At 36.0% G+C, this 17,795-nt stretch overlaps 1 protein-coding gene and 1 pseudogene across 4 annotated transcripts in view; both read right to left on the bottom strand.

Moving 5' to 3' along the window:
* Positions 1-17,795, bottom strand: part of PJA2 (praja ring finger ubiquitin ligase 2) — a 284,158-nt gene that overhangs the window by 55,438 nt on the left and 210,925 nt on the right. Inside the window, exon 1 of one of the 4 annotated variants that reach the window (XM_016137238.2) lies at positions 8,137-8,299. The exons of 2 other annotated variants lie outside the window; for them this stretch is intronic. The gene's annotated coding sequence lies outside the window, so the exon portion shown is untranslated. Of the gene's footprint in view, positions 1-8,070; positions 8,300-17,795 lie in introns of those variants that run through there. One more of the 4 variants, XM_016137239.2, reaches the window with a different exon arrangement.
* On the bottom strand, positions 14,540-14,658 carry LOC118607018 (annotated as a pseudogene).

The raw sequence follows: 17,795 nt of genomic DNA, 5'->3' as shown, positions 1-17,795 counted from the left end.
TTTTTTTCTTTTACTATATCATTCTATTTCATCTACTAGCTTATTTGATAATTCTTTTAATAGTTCCCCTAGAAATATCAAAATGCAGCCTTCCTGTATGGTGGATATTATTTTCTAAAGGCTCTGGATAACTTACTTCCCCCTAAAGTGTTTTAAGTTTCCTTCTGTCAAGCAATCATATTGCAGGTAAAGATGAAGAGTACAGAATCTCTGAGAATGCTGAAACATAGAAAGTTGGCCGTTACTCATACACCTTATCTGGAGATCTCTACTAGGTGCTGAAATGACTGGAAAGAAGCTAGGCGATTAGAGGCTATTTTTCAGTGGTGGAAGGAAGGGAGTGACCGCCAATAAGGGAAGGAATGAAACCCTATCTAAACCCTAACCCCTGCAGATTGGGGGGAAGCCTTAAATCACTGGAAAGAGGGCAGCAATCACTGCCCTCCACTGTGGCTGTGGAATGGGTAAAAGAAAAAAGGCCTTTACTCCTGTGGTACGGTTGGGAAAGAGATGGATATCAAGAATGAAAATAAAAATGCAGGAAATAAGAAACAGAGATGAAGAGTGTATTTTATGGGCTCATAAAAAGACTAGTTAAGTGTAAGTGAGCTTCAAGATGGGTCATGAGAAATTACCCAAACTAAAATACAGAATAATTTTTTAAAAGTGTAGGGGAATGGAAACAAAATAGAACAGAACCTCCAAGAGTTGTGGGACTGTATCAAATGAACTACCATGTGTGTAACTGGGATCCCACATGGAGGAGAGTAAATGATATGGAATAAATATGAGAAGAAAAATGCTGAGAACTGTACAAATATGATTTAAGAAATCAAACCAATATACCTGACAAGCTCAGTTGCCAACCACAAAAATCAGGATAAATATAAAACACAAATACACACGCCCAAGAAAATCACAGTCAAGCTACTATAAAAACCAAACAATAAAGGAACCATTTTTGATGCAAATAGAGGAATAAAGAATTAAAATTACCTTCTTGTTAGAAACTATGCAAGCCAAAAGAGTATATAATGGCAACCTTAAAATGATATAAGAGAAACATTGTGAACAAGAATTTTAAACCCAGCAAAATGTAAAATAAAATGTTCAAAAGAAAATGTAAAATAAAGTACTTTTAAGCCAATCCAAGAGACTCTGTTACCAGTAGACCTGAACTGCAAGAAATGTGAGATGAAGTTCTGTAGGCAGAAAGAATACAAGACAGACACTTGATTCTACAAGGAAGTGTAGAACTCTGAAAATAAAGTGAAGGTAAATGGAAAAAAAAAATTTCCTTACTTTTAGTCACTTCAAAACTGTGTAAAGTAGCACTGCCTGACAAAATTATGTGAGATGACAGAAATGTTCTATACCTTATACAGTTCAATGCTAAGCCTAAAAGCTATGAGTGGCTACTAAGTCGCTGAAAAGTGGCTAGTACACTAGAAAATTAATTTAAACTTAATTTAATAAAAACCACTCTAAATTCGAAGTTATATAGATACACTGGACAATGCAGGTCTAAAGCGAACATAATAAAATAGTAAGGTATTATGAATGTATGGAATAAGTAAAAATAGAATGTATGACAATAATAGTGCAAAACAGTAAGGAAAAATTTAAAACATTGTTGTAGGTCTCTGACACTATGTAAGAAGTGCTATTATACTGCTTGACTACAGACTATAATTAAGGAAGTATAACGTAAATCATAGAGAAACCAGTATACCTTTTTTAAGAGGCAAAATAAGTAAAAGTAGCAAGCCAATAATGAAGATAACATGGACTCAAAAACAGAAACCATAGAGTAGGTAGGTCAAATAGAAAATGACTAGTAAGATGGCAGATTTAAAGCCAATCACAATAATAACATTAAACATAAATGGTGTAAATAATATAATTAAAAGGTCAGACTGTCAAGATGGATTAAAAAAAGTGGGTTTATGCCTTTAAATATAAAGGCATAAATTCAAAACAAAAGGATATATTGTGCAAACACTAATAATCAAAAGAAAGGTGTAGTAGTGATTATTAATAGCAGATAAAGTAGATTGTAGAAGAAGGAATACTACTTAAGTAAAAAAGGAATATTATATAATGATAAAAGGGTCAATTCACCAAGAAGATATAACAGTACTAAATATATATGCATCTAACAACAAAATTTCAAACTATAAGAAGCAAAGCTAGTTAGAACAAAAAGGGAAAACAGACAAATCTGCAATTATACTTAGAGATTTCAATTCTTCTTGCAGTGATCAACAAAACAAGTAGACAGAAGCTCGGTAAGAAAACAGAAAACCTAAGAAGCACCATCAACTTGACATGACAATTACAGAGTATTTAATATAAAATACAGAATATTTTATATGGGATAGAGAACTTATAAAATACTCCACTCAAAAGCAGAAAATACATTATTTGAAAGTGCACATGGAACATTTACCAAGTCTGACCATATTCTAGACCATTAAAAAAAACTTAAAAGATCTTAAAAGAAGTTATACAATGTGTGTTATCCTCCTACAACAAAATTAAACATAGAAATCAGTTATAGAAAGAGTTAGGCAAAATCACCAAATACTTGGAAATTAAACAAGACACTTGTAAATAATCCATGGGTCAAAGTGAAGGCCACATAAGAACTTATAAAATATCGACATACCAAAATTTGTGGGAACATCTAAAGCAGTACTGAGAAGGAGAAGGAGAAAGGTCTCAAATCAATGACCTAATCTTATATCTGAAAAAATCATAATAGAATTTATTTAAACCCAAGACATACAAAAATAAATAGTAAAGAGCAGGAATCAATGAAATTGGAAATGTATTTTTAAAAGCAATAAAAGGCTGGATCTTTGAAAAAATTAATAAAACTTTTGACAAACCTGGAAACAAACTAGTAAAGACAAAAGAGAGGATGCGTCAGTAATAGAAATGAAAACAAAAGGCATCACTACAGATGCTAGAGACATTAAAAGGATAATATACAACTTTACCACAATAGATGAAATAGACAAATTCCTGAAAGACACAAACTACTAAGGCTCACATAGTGATTAAAAGTGACTCATACAGTCAAAGACTGAAAGCTTTCAAGAAGAAATAAGACAACCCTAATCATCCTATACCTATTAAAGTAAAAACCTTTCAACAACAAAATAACTCTAGGCCCAGATGGGTTAGCTTGCAAATTCTTAATAAACATTTATGAAACAAATATTAATATTAACCAAAACTTTTTAGAAAATATAAAAAGAAACAATTTCCAACTTTATGAAGCCAACATTATTCCTATACAAAAATTATGAAACAGCATCATCATAAACATAGATTTAAAAAAAGTACTCAACAAAGTATTAGCAAACTTAATTCACCAATGTATAAAAATGATAATACATCACATCCAAGGGAGGTGCACCTAGAGAATGTAAGGCTGATTCAACATCTGAAAATAAATAACTCTAATTCATCTTATTAACAAACCAAAGAAGATACACCACATGATCATCTCAATAAATACAGCAAGAAAAATTGAGCAAACTCAATATCCTGTCATGATAAAAACTCTCAGCATTCTAGAAAGATAATAGGAACATCCTTAACTTAATAAAAGGCCTATTACACTTAAGGTAATAACATATCATATATAATAATATATAAATTGATAAATTGATAAAAGGCCATTTATACTTAATAATGAAACACTGAAAGCTTTCCGGAACAAGACAAGGATACCAGCTCTCACCACTCCTGTTCAATATTATGCTGGAGGTCCTAGCCAGTGAAATAAGGACGGAAAAGGTTATATAACAGAAATAAAACTTCTATATTTGCAAATGACATATTTACATAGGAAAATCCTACAGAATCCACAAGAAAAAAAAAGAAACTAGAGTAAGTGAATTTAGCAAGGTTGCTGGATTCGAAGTTTACAAAAATCAACTGTATTTTTATATACTATCAATGAATGGCATACTAAATTTTAAGAAAATTACCATTTATAATGGTATCAGAAGTAATGATATATATAAATCAAAATATGAGGACCAACATCTGTATGCTGAAACTACAAATGGTAATGAAAAAAATCAGAGATTTAAATAAATGAAGCTACTCTGTGTTCGGATTAGAAAACTTAACATTAAGATGTGATTTCTTCCCAAACTGATAAATGCATTCAATATAATCTAAATGAAAATCCCCTCAGTATTCTCTTTAGAAAACAAAATATCATTTAAAAAATAATGTTATAGAAAGCAAAAGAAGTAGAATAGCCAGAATGATTTTGAAAAAGAATAAAGTTGGAGGAGTCACATGACCTGATTTCAAGACTTAATAGAAAACAATAACCATAACAATGTGGTACTGGCAAAATTACAGGTACAAAGGTCAAAGGGATAGTCCAGAAATTGACTCAGAGATATGGTCAATTCAGTTTTGACTAAGTTAATTCGATGGATAGAGAAAGGTGTTTCCAACAAATGGTGCCAGAATCGGAAAAGTGAGCCCTGACCCTTATCTCACGCTACATAAAAAATTAACTCAAATGGATGATACACCTTGACATAAAAGCCCAAACTATAAAACTTGTAGAGGAAAGCATAACAGGAAATCTGTACAACTTTGCTCTAAGTGAATTTAGGAACACAGAAACATGAGTCACAAAAGAAAAAACTGACAAACTGAATTTAATCAAAATTAAAAGCGCCTCTATTTTAAAAAGGAAAATGAAAAGATAAGCTTCAGACTGCAATGTGCGTATATGTGTCTGTGTGGGTCAAAGGACTTGTATAAAAAATGTATAAAGAATTCTTACCACTCGGTAAGACAAACTCCCCAATGCAAATTCTCAGTATTATTTATCAGATAAATGCAAATTAAAGTTACATTGCAATAGTACCACCACCCATTAGAGGGGCAAAAATTAAAAAGACTGAAATAACCAAGTGTTGATGACAATGTAGAGTAACTGGAACTGTAAAATGGGAAGAGTTTGGCAGATTCTTATATTTAAACATCCACTTACCATATAATCCAACAAACCCATTTCTAGATATTTACCCAAGAGAAACAAAAACATGTTCACATAAAAGCTCATGATGAATGTTCACAGCAGCTTTATTAATCTCAACCCAAGCTGGAAACAATCTAAACATCCATATATAGGTGAAATGGCCAACAAACTAGTAAATACCATGGATTCAGCAATAAAGTCATGAACCAGTAAAGCACAAAAACATGAATGACTCTCAAAAACATCATGCTGAGAGAAAAAAGGTCAGATGCAAGAGTATATATTATATAATCCCATTTATATAAAATTCTTGAGCAAGTAAAACCAATTTGTAGGAGAAAAAGAGGGCAACTGGTTTCCCGGAGCTAAGGATGAAAATGTGACTTACTACAAAAGAGAAAGGAACTTTAGGGATGACAGAAATACTCTTTATCTTGATGTGGTAATGAAAATATGCTTGGTTGTGAGGGTGGTGACATGGGTGGTATAAACACTGCCAAAATACACTGAGCTGTACATTTTAAATATATATATTTTATTGTATGTAAGTTATCCTCAATAAAGTTGAATCTTTAAAAAGGAACTCTCTTGGGAAAATATTACCCAGGGACTACTGGTGATGCTTTATATAACCACTCTATAAAGATATTAAAAATACTAAAGAAATTCAACACCCATTTATGGTTTTTTAGAAATGAAAAACAACAAAATTATCTTGGAAAGCCAAGAGTAGAAGAAAATAATTTAATGATTTCTATTTATCAGACAGTTTCAACAAAACATAATTGGTGCTAAAATATCAGAAACACTCCCCCTTAAAGTTAGAACACCAAGTTTTTAGCTCTCACTGCTATTATTCAACAACATTATATAGGACATATAACCAAAGCAATGAGGAAAACACATAAGGTATTAAAACTGAAAAGAAAGTCACACAACTGCATATTTTTGATAATCATCAATTCAATAATCAGCTAAAAAAAAAAAAAATCCAAAGCTTTCCTATAACCAGAAAAAAATGAGAAAATGTTACTGAAAATTTCCATCCATCAAAGCAATCAAATCATAAAATAGCTAGACCTATTAAAAAGAAATGTTATATCTTTGGGAAAAAAAAAAACTATACAGCTTTCTCTAAGAACATAAAGCAAGATGTGAATAATAGAAAGATAGCATACATACAGGTATTTCTGAGGAGAGAGAATAAAGCTCAATTCGCTCCAAATTAATCTAAAATTTAAATACAATCTTATTGAAAATACCGAAGAATTTTTTATTTAATTTACAAGTTGAGTTTAAAGTTCATCTGGAGAAATAAATAACACAGTTAAGAATAACTTTGAAAAGATGAATAAGGAGGAAGAAATGGTTATTGAAGTTTAAAATATGCATACCCCTTAATCCAACAATTCCATTTCTAGGAATCCATGCTCTAGAAATAATCACATAGAGAGAAAGTTTCCTAAACAGTTGACTCTTAGAATGAAAGAAGGACTAGAAGTGGGAGAAGAATTTTACAATCATCCATATTGTGTAAATTTTTAAAATTTAGAAAGATTAAAAGTTTGCAATTAAAAACTAATCAATAAATTAAAAAGTTGGCTTTAAAAAAAACATTACTTTGATTGCAAAAGGAAACTAATTTAAATGTCTTTCAGTAAGGGAATGCTTAAATAAATTATAGCCCAATCAAACTAATAAAATATCCCTTAGCCTTTTAAAAGTATGAGGGGGACCTATCAACAAGTAAAGATGCCCAAGGTATAAAATAAAAAAAAAAAAAGCGCAAACGATATACCAATGTGTTTGGTAAACCCCACCCCTCAACAACTTTACATTGTGTTTAAAAGTGCATTTAGAAGGATGCTGTAAATTGTTAACTCTAGACACTGAAATGGGACTGGCAGGGCAGGGGGAGAGATGAAAAATGTTATTTTACTCAATAGTCTTTTTACTATATTGTTGAATTTTACATCAAACTTGTATTTCTGTAATTAACTTAAAAAAGTTAAAGCTACTGCATATAAAAATGACATTAAGTCCATAAAACAATTAAAAATAGAAAAAAATAGCTTAAATATATTTCTGATATCTTCATGTTTAAATATAACCTTATTGAATACTCTTATATAGTCTCCAGCAAAGGTGACTACCATTTTAAAGAAATTGGACCAAATAGTTCAGGATAAAAATAACAATATATTAAGCCTTTTTAAAAAAATTAGAAACTTCACAGAACCAGCAGATCCACAGCAGTGTTTGTCTATGTGTACGTAAAAAAATAAAAATAATGCCTAGAGTGGTAAACCTCATAAATAGAGTATTATTCTTCCCTGCAAAAAGACTATTTAACTTCCTCCTCCTTTCTTTAACTTTGTCTGAGAGGCTTTAAACTCACCATTTTGAATATGCGCAAAATGATTAAAAGCAGTAATCTTAGGGAGGCCACAAAAGAGGTGCTTTGACCCGACATCGTTAGTGGAGAGAAGCATTGACGGAATTGTGCTAATATCGGGAGAAGAACGACTGCTATGGTTTGTACAGGATGTCTGCGTGCCCGAGCCTCAGTGACAATCGGCAAAAATGCAAATACAGCCAGCAGAGCGACAGTAACGGAAGGATTTTCGGGAGAGGGGGGCTGAAGGCCTATGGCGAAAGATGGACCAGCTCTAAACTGGGTGAAAATGGGCAGAGAAGGTGGGTGGAGGGGTGTTAGTGAGGAAACACACATACAGTCGCGAATGAGGGGAGAAAGGAAGCGGGGTCCTTGGCCAAGGTACCAAGGACAGCAGAAGTAGCAGCAGGAGAAAGCGGACGGTGGAGACCCCAAACACCAACCGATGCCATCCGTCAGAGGCCGCGGGCGCGGCGGCCACGGCCACGAGCGCGGCCCCAGGTCCGGGCTGGACAAGGCCCAAGAGGCGAAGAAGGCCTCTTACGGCCATCAACCCCACCCACCATGGCCGGCGCAGCGGGCAAAGGACAGGCCCCGCTCCCTCTCGAGGAGAGAAATTAAGAAATAGAGGAGGTGAACGTAGCAATTTCCTCACCTCGACCCTCACAGACTAGATATGAGAACAAGCCAGCTTTAAAAAACAAAACAAAAAACCCCTCACCGAACCGTGCAGCGGCTCCGGAGCGAGAACAGCGCTCGGTTCTCCACCCGCCACCACCGCCTTCTTCTCCGCCTCCAACTCCTCCCCCGCCGAACGCGCAGCGGCAGGTGGCGGCGGCGGCAGCGGCAGCGGTAGCGGCGGCGGCGGAAGTAGAGGCAGCGGCGGCGGGTCCCGCCCCTTGCGCCGCAGCAGAAGCGGAGGAGGGCACACAAGCCCCGCCCTAGGACGGCAACGACCAATAGACTTAAAGAGCCTCTGCAGGAAAAATGCACATATCCAATCGGAACTTGAGTGGGCTTACGTCAATGGTTGGGACGTGGCAGAAAAAGGGAAAAATACTTTAACTGTCTCTACGTCTTGGCCCTCCCTTCTCGGCAGGCAGACCTCACAGATTGGCCGAAGAATAGAAGACAAAGCCACACCTTCCCACCCCACGCCCCAGTCGGGTTCCGCCTCCTTTCCCTGCAGCACTGCGACGTTTGGGGTGGGCGGGGCTCCGTTGCTGGGCTGGAACAGCACTGCCTTTTGTGGTTTGAGCTGGGAGAAGAGGGCGGGGTCTCAGGGAAAGGGAAGCGGGTGTGGAGAACTAAGGGAAGGGATGGCACAGCTGGACTTTTTCAGGAATTATAACAGCAACAGCCAAAATGGAGGCGTTGAAATCAACCCGAATTCGACTAGAAACCTGACTAAAAAGGTCGAGATCTCTTGGCATAGCGTTGCAGTACAGATACGAGCGGGACAAGAAAAAATAGACGGAAGGGCACGATTGCCCACACTGACTCTGCGCATTATATGGTGCCTTTTCCCCTCCCACCCTGCAGTCATATCCGTGCTCCCTCATTTCTGATTCAATTGGGGCCGGGACGGAGAATAGAGAAAGTTTCCTTTCTATAGCCGTGACCAGACTATAGCCTTCCAGTTTTCATCTCGAGGGCTGACCGTTTGTCAAGCTGAGAAGTAACAGCTCCTGTCACATGCAACTAAAATAAATATAGCAGCTGTAGTCCCTGAACCCCTTGCTTAAGCCCCGGTAAACAGTTTAGTTAATCACGTCAGTGATGCTAAATTGTTTCTTCGTCCCGCACATGTCCTCTTTTTTCATTCTGAGGATGTCTCCTTCTCTAATTACAGTCCTGCTCTCCGCTCATCTTATTCCCAACCCCCTCCACACACACGTCCAGGGCCCAGGATATATTTATGGCATCCCCTCTCCCAAGAATTAAAGGACCCACTTCTTGCGCTGTTTCTGGTAACTGCAAAATCTGCCAGTAACCCGAAACTAATTTTTTTTTTGGTACTGATGAAAACAAATTATCCAAAATTTACTAGAGAAATTTAAGTTACGATAATTTGCTAGACATGTTGTGAAACCAAATCTCAATCCACCCCTGTAGTAATTTCTCACCAAGAAACCATTTCTGACTTGATATTTCTCTGCTTCGCACATGTTCCTCTAGAAATTGTGGCTTTTTTTCCCATCCAAGACTCTCCCTCCTCAAAAGAAAATTCATGATTTAATCACAATAAAAACAGTTGGGGCAACAACAGGTTGATCAAAAAACTCAAAATGAAAAGCTGAAGAATGTCCTTAGGAACTTCGAAAAGCTCCAACATATGCATGGGAATTCAGAAATCCACATACATGCCAAGTATTGTGCTAAACTGTGCAGAAGCTCAGGAAAGATCTGAGAAGGCCCTAAGCATTCACCTTAGGCTGACCTTGAGGCTCCATATAAACAAGAAGTGAAGGCTATGGGAGAGTTGACAACTGCCTGACAATAGACCCTCAACGAACACTGGAAGACATACTGGTTCCAGGTATTTAAGGAAATCTCTATCTAAAGATTAGCTGAGCACTAAGCTAACCAAGCAGGATTTTCCATGGCCACATATGAAAAATACAGACTTCACAGAAGTAGTTTAGAAAAGTCACTGAACAAATAAAAAACAGCTGTTATAACAACAAAAATACTTGGACAGAAAGAATAATCTGATTTCCAGAGTTTTTACATTATATTATTAAAATGTCTGGTTTTCACCAAAACCTTAAGTTGGTTCTTTGAAAATAGCAACAAAATTGGCAAACCTTAGTTAGAGAGAGGAGACTTAAATAATTAAATCAGGAATGAAAGAGAAGACATTACTACTAACTTTACAGAAAGAAAAAAGTCATTATAAAGGGAAACTGAGAACATTTTTATGCTAACAGTTTAGAAACCTATACAAAAATGAACAAATTTCTAGGAAGATACAGACCACAAAACCTGGTTCAAGAAGAAACAGAAAAGTTAATCTTAGTCTTGTCATTTATGAACAGAATGACCTTAGGTGGGTCATTTAATTTTTTTGAGCATTCGTTCTTGAGGTAGGAAACAGAGATAATAAAGTAATACCTACGTTATAGCATTTCAACAAGGTAATAAGCGTAAAGCCACTATAATAAAATCCTCAAGTCTCAGGAGCATAATATAAGATTATTATTAAAAGCCCATGCAGCAGGATGGGTGGGGAGCTCTGCTTCACATTCAGGGACCTGAGCTCTATCATCTCTAATGCCATGGCTTTAATTATAAGTCTGAGCACCAACATCCAACCAGCAGCATGGAGGGAGCTTGGAGGGAAGGAATGTGAAGGATTTCCGAGGTTTTTATGGAGCTAGCGTGGAAGTGGCCTAGTCATTAATGATCGTGATCTGCCAGCAGATCACCTTGGATCTATGGAAGCTTAGTTTTAGGCTCTGTGAGGACTAGTCTATTTCAGTTTTGTCCTTACTATTAGGATGTAGCTCTTCTTATTCCTAGGGTATGGTTCTGACTCAGAGTGTCACCCTTCTTGGGTCTCAACTGAAAGCCTGGGGATATTTACCAAGATCCCTCTCTGGGAAGGACTTAAATTCCTGTCATTGACATCCAGACTGACCATTTTGTTACCGAACTCAGGTTCTGCTGCTTGCCACTCATAAGCCCAAAATTCATAAGCAAATAACTCAGGATATAAGAATTTGGTAGAAGGAAAGCAGATTTATTCAAGAGCTGGCAACCTGAGAGGAGGTTGGACTGCAGTCACAAAGGCTGTCTCGGTGCAGGCAGGGGTTATCACAGGGAGAGGGCTGACCAAGGGATAGGGGATAAATTCCAAAGCCCCAGGGAGAGGGCTGCGTTCTGGAGGGGACAGGGTGACCAAGGCTATCTATTTTGTCTTTTAGGCTTCTGCTTGTTTCTCAGGCCACTTGAGGAGGCAAGTAAAACAAAGGAATGAACAAAGAGGGGATGGGGAGCTCTCTTTTCACTGCCAGTCAGCATAAGGACCTGGAGCTAGCTGCTCAAGAGGAAGTCTGGAGAGGATTTTTTCCAGTCAATCTTTTGGCACCAAATGGTCTGAGAACTGTTAGCTCCTTTCAAAGTCTGTTTTTAGAGTTCCTAAATCAAGCAAATTGTTTATCTACAAGTTAGACATAGGTTAACAAGGCATTTTTATGTATTAAAATATGAGAATGAGATTATAAGGACAGAAAGAAAAAAGAATAAAAATGGCTATAATCATGAGACTAGAATAAAACTATAACAATCACAGTTCAATCCCCACTGTCATTTCCTCATTTCCATTGCTATGGAAGTTTTGTTCATATACCTGTAGTAGACTTATGGGACAATAATTTATCATCAAATGCTTGAACTTGCAATAAGACATGGTGTTCAGTTCCTCTAGGTGGAGGAAGAGTTCCAAGGCGCATTTGCTTTCTAGTTGTCAAGGCCTGCCTACATAATTTGGTTATTATGATTATTTTGAACATTCTGTAAGAGACTAATATTAACACTGATACAGTTAAGCTTAACTTCACAATTTCTTCTAGGACAGGTTTTATTTCTGATGGTATCCAAGAAAATAAATCAGAAAGCTGAGGGAGTAGGCATACACAGGTAGAAGGGGATGGGCAGAAAAACATCAAGTGAGTTATGGTACTATTATATTAAGTAAAGCCTGCCTGAATCAGAGGGGAAAAAAAGCTGTATCAAAGAAATGAAGCCTGTGTGAGGTTAGTGAGCAGTTACAATTCGTGTTGCAATATGACTGCTGAAATCTCTGCTCATTTCTTCATAATCTCAGTTGTTGTTTTCCCTGGGTTTTGTGGAATCTTCCTCTTTGCATGTATCATTTAAGAGTCAGCCAACAACTTACAGTAAATTTGTATGAAGGTTTTGAGGTTCCTTCTTTGCAGTTCCCTCCTCTTGCAGGTTTTTCCACTGAGTTCAGTCATTTTGGCAACTTTGTACCTCTTGTCTCCTCTGTGTACTAAGAATACCACATTCTGCTTGAACTCTAGTCCTTGGCATCACAATGTTTTTAAATGCTCTCAGAGAAAAGGCCAGGATAATGTGAAGCTCACCTTTGTGTTTCACTTCTCTCAAGAATTGTAGGCTTTCAAGTCCAACCCATATTGCTAACTCTTCGATGTCTTTGAACATTTCTTTAATATATTTTCCCAGTTTTTATAGTTGCTTTCAGTTGGAAGTTTACTCCAATGGAAGTTAATTCATTGTGTTTGCAACCAGAAGTCCACAAGATGGTTGTATTAAAGTTCGAACAGGATAATGTAGTTTTAGTCTAGACTCATGGTTCTTCATCAATAGAATTCCTTCCAAATCTTGATAAACTTCTGATGTTTTTTCTTCCAGGTAGTTTTATGAATCGGAATTCTTCCCCAGATTGAACTTCTCAAGATTGGTTTAATTCTTAGCTTCCTAACCTTAATGTCTCTCTTTCAGTTTTAATGGTGACTTCCTTAAGGCTATCAGGCTTGGATGAGAAAGCCACAGTCTTGAAGACTGACTCTTTTCATAAAGATTAATCTTAATTGACTTGTGTTGATCAGAATCTTTCTCAGTCTTTTCTCTCACAGTTAAAGGTCTAGTGGAAGTCCACTTTTCTAGTCATTTGCAGCCCCAAACTCCTGGAATTTCTCCATTTCATTTTTATATTTGCATAAAATCATTACTTGTCTGAGCTCATCTCTTTCATCTTACACTTTCCTGAATAGTCAGTAGCGGTAATACATATTCAGTTTTCAAGTCCTTTTCCCCAGAGTTACAGACTCTACAGGCGCTTTATCTGTCTCCTAAATTGCCACAGTGAAAGCTATTATTTAACCAAATGCTTTGAGACTGCATAACATGGATCTCTATCTTTTTAGCATCTGATATCAATTGCTTCCCCATCCACTGGCTAACGGCTAAGCCAGTACTATAATTTACAATATTTTGTTATAAGAAATCTCATATTAATTAAGCTATACTGGATAATGTAACAAATAAAGCCCAATATGTTATGGAGTAATGTGATGGAAATATATTTCCTGGAGACATAAGTTCCACCTAGTGGTGGGAGAGAGAGATAATAGGAGAGAGATACTTTTTTATACCATAATTCTATGACCCATGCTGGCAGAGGCTGAGGCTCTTCAACTATGTATTCCAAGTTTGTTCTGAGAATCTCAATCAAACAGTTAGAGAACTTTAACCATCTGAGTCCTGGTCGAAGGTTCTCAAACTGTTGAACCTGCAAGAGCAGCATCAGCATCACCTAGGAACTTGTAAAAGCAAATTTTCAGGCCGTGTCCTACTTAGCTAGACTTACTGAATCAGAGACATTATGGGTGGGGCAGAGTGTTGTGTTTAATAAGTCCTTTAGGTGATCTAATGCAGGCTAGAATTTGAGAACCACTGGCTTTCAGGACATCAAACTTTGGTTGAGAAGCGGGTGCAGTGACTAGTAAGACTTTAGTTCTCTCCTTTTCTGTGAAAGTTTAATTATGAAGAGAGTGTCTGGGCTGAACTATGACAAACAATATAAATTGGCTTCTTTAGCCTTCCTTATAACCTTCTAACAGATATTCCTATGCTGGAGAAACGGAAAAGTTAAGATCTCCACTTCTTAGATGCTCTTGCTGCTAGGGTTCCAAATGTAATTTAGTTTCCACCAATTAGATACACTTACATGAGATTCGTAAGGTCAAAGTGAGTGTCATAAGTCAAAGCTACCCTTCTACTGTTTGGTTATTTCTGCTGCTATTACCAGGGCTTGTAATTACCTCTGTAGAGGAAGTAAAATCACCTCTATCGGCCATGGCAGAGATCCTAGTATCTAGTCTCAAGTCTGTTGCAGTCCAGAGTTATGGGACAAGACATTATTTTGTTGATGTGGATTGTAGTGGAGACGATGTAGTTCTGAAGCTGGGAATTGCAGTGTTGGTTTCCTTGATTTGCCAAACAGCTTTTTTTTTTTTTTTTTTAAATTTTTATATACTTTTTACTTTTTAGGTGAGGCAACCCTTAGTTGACCTCATGGATTCCAAGGACCTTGTCAGCTTATAATCCTTTATTTTTAAATTTTATTTTATTTTTTACGCCTACGGCACCTGGGCTTCCTGGGAGGTCTCCCATCTAAGCACTAACCAGACCCGACACTGCTTAGCTTCTGAGATCAGAAGGGATTGAGCTTGTTCAAGGTAGTATGGCCATAGACACCAAACAACTATTGATGCTTGTTTTCCTGCTCGTGGCAAGGGCAGAAGTTCTCTTGGTGGCCCAGTTTTACAGTGTGACTTTGGTGAGTTTTTCAAAGCCCAAATTAGAGCCTATTTCAGCCCTCCCAGCCATTGTATATCATATAATAAATCTTTTTTTCTGCTTAAACTTATTGGAGAGGACTAAGTTTTCTGAAACTGATTCTAAATGATACAATAGGTGACCTGTTTTTGACTCCCTGGAAGCTTTTAGCACATTTCCCTATCTTTTGTGTTCTAAAATTTTACAACAGTTTATTCTAAATGAGGGTCTATTTCGATTCATGTGCTAGCCATTGGGTAAAACTTTTCTGTATAAAGACTTAAAACTTTGAACCCAGGGAATATTTTTCTATATTATTACAGTGATAATTTTCTCCCCTCTCTTTTCTTTGCTCTCTAGTATTGTCCAATTTTTTCTCTTACCCTTTGACCCTTTGATACTCTCTATTTTTCTCTAACTTTCTAAGGGTTCTTAAACTTTAATTCCTTCTATTGAATCATTTTTTTAAATCCATTATATTTTTAATTTCTAAGATTTCTTCCTTGTCATGCTATATTGCTCTTATTTTTTTGGATATATTATTTTCCTGACTCTTTCCAAATATTCTCCACTCCCCCAGCCTTATCGAAGTGTATATATATATATATATATATATATATATATATATATATATATGTTATATATTTAAGTTGTATAATGTAATGTTTTGATATACATTTGCATTATAAAATGATGTCCACAATGAAGGTAATTAATTAACATCACATCATATAGTTAACTTTTTGTTATTTTTTGGTGAGAGAACCTGAGATATACTCTCTTAGCAATATCAAGTATAAAGTATATTATTATTAATTATTCACCATGCTGTACATTAGGTCTCCAGAACTTATTCATATCATAACTGAAATTTGTACCCTATGACCAATATCTCCCCTATTCACACATTCTGGTAACCACCATACTATTTTCTGTTACTAAGAGTTGATTTTTTGAGGTTCCAAATATAAATGAGATCATGCAGTATTTGTCTTTCTGTATCTAGTATATTCCATTCAGACCAATGTTCTCCAGGTTCATCCATCTTTTTAAAGTCAGAATAATATTCCTCTGTGTGTGTGTGTGTGTGTGTGTGTGTGTGTGTGTGTACACATCATATTTTCATGGACAATCATTCACTATGCCCTCACTTTACTCTATGGGAGAAGTTGTAGATTAAAGGGGTCTGTCTTGGCACCGTGCTGTGCTACGTTGGGGTAGGGGAATCATGAGTAAAGTGAAACTATTATTCTTAGCATTTTTAATGCATATATTCTTGGATGTTTTGCTCCAGTGGTGTGCTAAACTTCTCTACTGGACTCTTGGACCTCCCACAAAGGTATTCTTATTTGTGGGTGGCTGTCAAAATCAATGTTCTATGGAAAAATAATGATAGAAAACTCCTATTTTACCATTTTGCTGATCTCAAAGGTTTTAATTAAAACTAATTCTAATTTTTTTAGAAGTTCCCTTTTGTTCTTTGAAGTATCTGTTTCCTTCAGTGTTTTTTATTGTATTTTTTAATATTAATGTTTCTCTTCTTGCAAGCTTTCTTCACATATATGGTAACTCTTGATTCATATTTTGATTTGAAATAAATAAATTGTAAGTTCTGTGAATATAATTAAAGTTGTTGACTGGAAGACCTCACTTTAAGGGGAGCTAGCTCTTTAGCTAAAAGAAATATAACTATTAAAATGCCAAAATTTTGCTTCAGGGACATTCAATTTCTTTAGGGGAGAAAAAATATATTTATCTTTTCTATCTCAGAGGTAGACATTTGACTGTTTTATTTTTCTGCTATGAAATGTCATATAGAGCTACACTGTCCAATATAGTAGCCATTAGCCACATTTAGCTAGTAAGCATTTGAAATGCAGCTAGTTTGAATTATGATGAATATAAGTATAAAATACACACAGATTGTGGACTTAGTACAAAAAAAGTATATTTCTATGCTCAGTGCTTATATGACTTTCAATGATCTTTTTTTTCAGTTCTGTATCTTACTTCTTTTCATAGTACTAATTGGAGAGAACTTCTTTAAATTTTTTTTATTTTTTAAATTAAGTTTATTGGGGTAACATTGGTTGATACAATTCTATAGTTTTTAGGTGTATATTATAACATCTATATATTCTATTGTGTGTTTACCACCCAAAGTCTAGTTTCCTTCAGCTACCATATATTTGACCCCTTTTACCACATCTACCTCCCCCCTTTCCCCCCATCCTACTAGTAACCAATAGTCTATAGTCCTCTGGTACCCACTAGCCTATAGTCTATGTCCATGAGTTTCTGTTTGTTTGTTCTATTCCTTTGTTGCTTTTAGGTTTATATCCCACATATAAGTGATGTCATGTGATTTTCAACTTTTTCTGTCTGGCTTATTTTTCTTGGCATGATTATCTCGAGGTCTATCCATGTTGTCGCAAATAGCAGTCTTTCATCTCTTCTTATGGCTGAGTAATATACCATTGTATATGTGTGCCACAGCTTCTTTAGTCAATCATCTATCGTAGGACCCTTTGGTTGCTTCCATGTCTCTGGGGTTCTTTACGTCTGCTAGTTTCCCATTTCACATATAATTTCTTCCAAATATTCTTGATTTTTTAGCTTTTTTTCCTGCTTGGTTCCATTACTTACATTCTTTCATTTGATTTCTGTTTTCTAAAACCTTTTGAAAGCTCTAATGTGCTGATGTCCTTCCTCCTATTATTTTTATAATTCAGGATTAGTAGTTTTAAATTTCTTCAATATTATTTTCATGTAGATTCAGGAAGAAGAGGAGATAGCATACTGTTATGAGCATACTTTTTGACATAATAAACAATTGCAACTTAAAGGACATTCTCTGTATCATATACCCAGGTATGTCTTCAGCATTGCCTGGCACAGAACACTAAAAACAGTAGGGATTCATTTCATTGCTAATGAATCTCAGAGTTGTAAAATAAAGTGATGAATTCTGTTTCCTGAGTTGGGAAACTGTTTGAGTCAGGGTTGTAATTAACCAAAATTAGTTAATTAATGAGGAAAAGAAAATTATTTAAA

This window comes from Rousettus aegyptiacus, unplaced genomic scaffold (assembly GCF_014176215.1).
Source record: "Rousettus aegyptiacus isolate mRouAeg1 unplaced genomic scaffold, mRouAeg1.p scaffold_m13_p_8, whole genome shotgun sequence".
NCBI classification, from domain to species: Eukaryota; Metazoa; Chordata; class Mammalia; order Chiroptera; family Pteropodidae; genus Rousettus; species Rousettus aegyptiacus.
Note: the sequence above shows the minus strand (reverse complement) of the source record. Positions and strands in the feature narration are given on the sequence as shown.